The following is a 6,081-nucleotide window of genomic DNA, read 5'->3' as shown; positions in this document are numbered from 1 at the left end:
TGAACTCGGGTCGCCGGGTTCGTAGCGCAGCACGCTAACCTTTACACTTCTGCTCACCACAGATCTGTCAGTCACAAGCATACACATTGGAAGCAATCAACATCGGGCATATAAATGGTTCTGTTTAGACAACTTCACCAGTCCATCCAACTGCTGGTGGTAAAGGTAGGTTCACACCTTCTGTTAGTCGAAAATATCACTCGTGTCCTTGAGCATGTGATTGAGTCACCAAGGTGAATGTAGGCAAGGCGAGGCAATCATCTAGAAATGACTGACAAAGGATCTACATTAACCAGCTTTTCGAACAATATTATGACTTCACTTAATACAAAACAATATTCTTAGTAACTATTATTCTTAAAAAATAACAATAACTTATTTTAATGGATGACGTGTAAACAAAGGAGGGAACATGGAAAGGGTGCAGCGATGTTGGAATGCTATTTATTTTGTATTATTTCTTATTTGGGGTGGTGGTGGTGTTGGTAGAGGTAAAGGTGTTTATAGAGTTGGCAATTGTAGGATAGGTAGCGTTGATAGGGCTGTTGTTGGAAAGAGTGATGGTGTCGGTTGGGGTGGTCGTGTTGGTAGGAGTCATTGTGTTGGTAGGATTGGTGTTGGTAGGGTTGGTGTTGGTAGGGGGAGTGGTGTTGGTAGGAATAATGGTGTTGGTATGGTTGGTGTTGGTAGGGTTGGCGTTGGTAGGGTTGGTTTTGGTAGGAGTGGTGGTGTTCGTCGGAGTAGTTGCGTTTGGTAAGGGTAGCGGTGTTGGGAGGGGTGGTGGTGTTGGTAGGTGTGCGGATTCTAAAGGTGGTGGAGTTGGTAGGAGTGGTGGAGCAGGCATTGATCCGGGCCATGAAGAGTGGTCTCTTTGCCCTCATGATCACGAGGCGGGACTCACGCTCAGCTGGGGTGATGATGTGGGAAGGAGTGGTGGTGAGGGTAGAGGAAGTGATGGTGGTCAGGGTTGGATTAGTAGAGGAGGTAGTGTTAGTAGGTGTGTGGTTGGTAGAGGTGGTGGAGTTGGTAGGAGTGGTGGAGCAGGCATTCATCCAGCCATGAAGAGTTATCTCTTTTCCCTCATGATCATGAGGCTGGACACATGCTCAGCTGGGGTGATGTGGGTAGGGGTGGTAGTGAGGGTAGAGGAGGTAATGTTGGTAAACGTGGGATTGGTCAAAGTGGCGGAGTTGGTAGGAGCGGTGGAGTTGGTGATTGAGCTGGTAGGGGTAATTGAGCTTATTTTAGTGCGGCGGGCATTGATGCGGGCCATTATCATGAGGTGACACCACTCACACTCAGCTGGGATGATGGTGTTGGTCCGGGTGGTAGTGAAGGTGGAGAAAATGCTGTTGGTAGGGTTTGTAGGGGTGGAAGGGGTGGTGGTGTTAGTCAGGATAGTATTGGTAGAGGTGTTGGTATTTAAAAGTGTGATGGTGTTAGTCGAGATAGCGGTGTTTTTCGGGGTGGGGTTTGTCATGGTGGTGTTGGTAGGAATGGTGGTGTTGGTAGGAGTGGTGGTGTTGGTAGGAGTGGTGCTGTTGGTGGGTGCGCTGGTAAGTGTTGGTGAGCTATTCATCATGGAGCAGCCATCCAGTTGAGTCTTTAGGGATCTATGGGTCCTCTTGATTTTCATGGGGTGGCACTTGCTCCGAGCCAATTTCCACATGGATCCTCTCATGTAGCGGCTTCGGTAAACTCGTCTGCGCTGCGATGACTTCTGTTTAAAACCGGAAACAAAATCATTATGAGAGGCAAGAGATTGCAGTCTCCTTCTTCCCCTGTTGGTCACTCCACTCAAATATGTTTTTTTCACTTGCCATCTGCCACACCACCACCACTGATTGAGCACGAGTGTTGTACCTGCCTTTCAGTGGCAAATATCGGACAACTATTTGTAATCCACCAACATGAACAATGTGTGCTTGTAATAAATGTGTGCGACTTTGTCGAGGATGTGAGTGTGATTTTTTATTGTTTGTTGTTGTAACGTTCTAACCTGCCTCTCCTGTACATCTGTGAAAAATAGCTTAATAGCTCATCGGATTCTTCCAGTATAAATATTCTGATTCTGATTTGTGTCATCTATGCATGTGAGATTATGACATTTGCCTGAGTGATCTATATCCATGATGCCTCTCTGGGTGTGGTGTCTCTGTTGTGGTGTCCTGCTGATGTTCTATGTTACAGTGACGCCAGCATACTCTCTCTCTTATTAGTGGATTCTTCAGCCAGACTCTTAGGCTGGTAATGGTGATCCCCGCGCTCTCCACGTCGTAAGTGATGGCCACCGGCCCACTGTGCAGCATCTTTATCAAGGTCGTCCACCTTGAGGGAGACGGGTATTCTCCATCTTGGGGAACCGTCATCTGTGGTGCCGCCGCAGCGGAGCCGCTCCAGCGGAGCCGTGCCCACCGCCGCGACGCCGTCACCGATGCCTCGGATTTCCCGCCACTCTCCCGGGGCTGGTGCCTTCTCAGACGTCCGCGTTTTGCCCACTGCACAGTCGTGAGGCCGCCGCAGCAGAGCCGCTCTGCCGAGGCCGTGCCCACCGCCGTGAAGCCGCCACCGGGGGATGCCGACGCCAACGCGGTGCACCCTCGCCACCCCCCCTCCCCCCGCACGAACGCACACACGCCCCACGTAGAGCCAGGAGGGGAGGTCACCCGGCCGATAGGTTTTTTTTCCAGAAGTCCCTAATGGGATCGATCTTCATGGTTTCCTGCGGCCGGGAAATTGGGCGATCTTCCCCCTGTAGCTGACATGCACTGCGGCGCCGGGACCTAATATTAAAGTTGCATGGTCACGGCAAGGGCCATCGAGCCACCGCGAGTGGAACCACACACACACAAGCACGGGTCAGTGGACTGGTAGCGGGAGAACAGAGAGCGGATGTCGGAGAGATCACTGCGGCGACATCACCCGAGTTGGGATCCGGGTATCGAAGGGTGGGAAAATCCGAGCCCCTGATTGGACGGGAGGCCAAGGGAGCGAAACGGCGAAATTCCTTTGTTGTAGGTGGGATAAAGGGAGGGGGATTCAGGTAGCAAGGCAGTTCTTCAAGATCATCGCGGTCCACGCAGGAGGGGAGTTAGCCGTTCGAGACGTCCGCGTGATGCACTTCAGCGCAGCCAGGCTCAACCCTCTACTGATCGCTTTTCTACAGCTTCCAGCGCAGCAGAGTGGAAGTACACGTGAGTAAGAGAGAGAGGTAAGTTTGGGCTATTTGATCGAGGGTAGCAGAGCGATAGGCAGAGGAAATACAGTCTAGGATCTCAAGGGGAATAGGCTGACATCCTCTGACCCACACAATTACGCGTAGCTTAACGGGTTGCTTGCGGTAAATAAAATAACTGGTAGGGGAATAAACTGTTTCTTGTGCTCCTTTGGAGGGTGAAGAGGAGGGTGGAGAGTGTTTTGTGTTCGCGCGCACACGCGGCTGTTTGCGGCGAATAAAGGAGTAGAGCGTGCTTGGTGTCCGTACCTGTACGATCGTTTACAGTATTGTTCAGCACGCGCGTGCCTACACGACTATTTTTGGTGGTGCCCAGCGCTCGCGTACCTGCGCAATCGCCTACAGTAGCGGTTTGCGCTCACGTGCGTGCGCGGTTTACAACGAGGTTGAGCTTTCATTTGTGACCAGGTTCCATCTGAAAAATAAGTTAGTACCTCAGTGGGCTTTGACTGGTATGATGGGGGTGTTCTTGATTTGAAGCTTTCGTGACTGCAGGAATCCATACTCTTTGGTTCTTTCGGCAAAGTCACGTAGGTATAAAATCAAATAAATCAGTCTGCCTCAGCAGCAGACCATGCTTTCCCCACCCGATGATGGACGCTTGTGTTGCACCCGAAACATCGTGATTTACTTTATTTTATACCTACGTGACTTTACCGAAAGAACCAAAGAGTATGATGGGGCTGGTTTAGTTTTATTTGTTTGTGTTTGGGTGATTTGTTAACCTTTCTTGTACTTTGCACTATTACATGTTTTTGTAGTATTTGTTGTTGTAACGTTCTTACCAGCCCCTACCGGACATCTGTGAAAAAGAGCTTTATAGCTCATCGGATTCCTCAACCATTAAAAAATATTATTGTTCTGACTCTACTGGCTAGGGGACATTGTTCTGTCCGCACCAGCGCAACTCACCAACGCCGCACAAGGACAGCTGAGTCCAGCACATGTCCCAAATGCCACGCTGCCAGTAACAAAAAACACCCTTAAAGTTGCAGTGGATAATTTTTAAGTATACTTAATTGAGAAAGGTGTTTGCTTGTTCCAAATGACATATGCGACTTTGTCTAGGATGTGTGCGTGGATGTGATATATACTTGTGTGTGTGGTGTATGCGAGTGAGATTCTTATATCTGCGCGAGTGATCTGTACGCGTGATGCATCTCTGCGTGTGGTGTCTCTGCATGTGGTGTATGTCACGGTGCCACGCTGATGGCCTGTGTGAGCGTGAAGTCGGCACTCACCACTGCATTCTTCAGCCGCCACTCCGAGGCTGAGGAGGGTGATCCCCGCGCTCGCCACCTCGTAGGCGATGGCCACCGGCCCGCTGTGCAGCATCTCCATGAAGGTCGTCCACCCTGAAGGAGCTGGGTCGTCGTCTTATCCTCCTCCTTGGGGAACCTCCATGCCATGGCTGGGAGAGGAAGCGACTCGAGGCACCCTCTCGGCTTCGTGACCTGTGAGGCGGTTGCTGATGTGGACGACCACGGTCGCTTTGGTGAGAGGTAGAGGCTGTCCGGCCTGTGGCGGTTGGACCTCCCAGGCTCCCCTCAGCTTAACCAGCCAGTTAGGGGAGAAATTCTTCTCCTCCGTGGGCACAGACGCGAGGAACGCGGAGCTCGCCACGAGCAGCGTCACGAGGGTGCGTGAAGTACTGCGCAGCCCGTGAGCCTCCATGGTGACTGCTACGAGAGAGGCTCCAGGAGGCTTCGTGCAGAGAGGCGCTCCTCAGCAGGCAGCTTGCAGCGTGGCTCTAGCGGCACACTGGGTGGAAGCGGGTGTGACGTCACGGCCCGAGGGCGGATGTGTGTTGTGTCTCATCTGTGTGTGTCTGTATGTCTGTGTGTGTGTCTGAGTGTTTGTGTGTATGTCTGTGTATCTGTGTGTGTATCTGTGTGTTTGTGTGTGTCTGTGTGTGTGTGCGGTAGTGTAGTGATTAGCGCGCTGTGCTATGAACCTAGCGACCCGGGGTTCGATTCCTGCTCACGGCCACCAACACTGGTGTCGTGTGCCGTGCCGGTCTTCGTAGGTGCTGCTCGTTATGGCTACAAGGGGAGGCCCAGGAGTGGTTGAGGTAATCGTCAGCAGTGTTGGTGGCCGTGAGCGGGAGTCGAACTTGGAGGGCAGCGTGGCATTCACTGCAACAACACCGCCCGCGCTCCGACTGGTACACGGTCCGAACAGTGCAGAGTGCACATAATTCGCAGCGTCTCTCGCACGGTCCGGGTCTCTGTGTGGAGAGCGGGAGACGAAGGCGAGGATCACACAGGGTAGAGGGTGCACGTCGGCACTGCTTCCCACGTCACAACACGAGTCACGTCACATCACAGACTCATCCTCACCGTGAACCAACATCATCAACACAAACCCACATCTTCTTAGTTCTTTCGGTAAAGTCACGTTGAAGGGAAACAATGAAATAATAAAATATATATAAAACAATAAAAAATTTCACGACGTTTCAACCATAACACAAACGGTCGTCATCAGGTGTGTCGGTTTGCATGAATTTATTTATTTTCAAACGGTGTATTTATTTATTTATAAAAAAAAAACGTTAGCGCCACGTGCAGCGATTTGGCAGTTTATTTAGAAGAACTAGTCCATCTATGTTCTGAAAAGAGGAGGGGGGAGACGACAAATTTTAATGTATGCTGTCTGAAAGCCACTTTAAGCGTGAACAATCAATTAAGACCTGAAATGGTTTATCAAATCTTTCCAATGCTAAGCCAGAATCCATCTTCTCGGTTGAAATTGTCCCTGTGCTTATATATGTGGATAGCCCTTCACTTGGAATGGAACTTTCTACAAACAAACTGAGGGCACCCCAATGGGCTCCCCCCTATCTC

The 6,081-nt window shown here is 50.9% G+C and overlaps 1 long non-coding RNA gene across 1 annotated transcript; it reads right to left on the bottom strand.

Annotated features, from left to right (window-relative positions):
• Window positions 1-428: 428 nt before the first annotated feature.
• LOC142923209 (uncharacterized) lies at window positions 429-5,569 on the bottom strand. The gene is made up of 2 exons (XR_012940602.1): window positions 4,477-5,569; window positions 429-1,720 (listed from the first exon to the last, which is right to left on the bottom strand). It is a non-coding gene; the product is annotated as an uncharacterized LOC142923209 (long non-coding RNA).
• Window positions 5,570-6,081: the final 512 nt, after the last annotated feature.

Source organism: Petromyzon marinus, unplaced genomic scaffold (assembly GCF_048934315.1).
Source record: "Petromyzon marinus isolate PM22_M1 ecotype Great Lakes invasive population unplaced genomic scaffold, UKy_Petmar_22M1.pri1.0 PM_Scaffold_332, whole genome shotgun sequence".
NCBI classification, from domain to species: Eukaryota; Metazoa; Chordata; class Hyperoartia; order Petromyzontiformes; family Petromyzontidae; genus Petromyzon; species Petromyzon marinus.
Note: the sequence above shows the minus strand (reverse complement) of the source record. Positions and strands in the feature narration are given on the sequence as shown.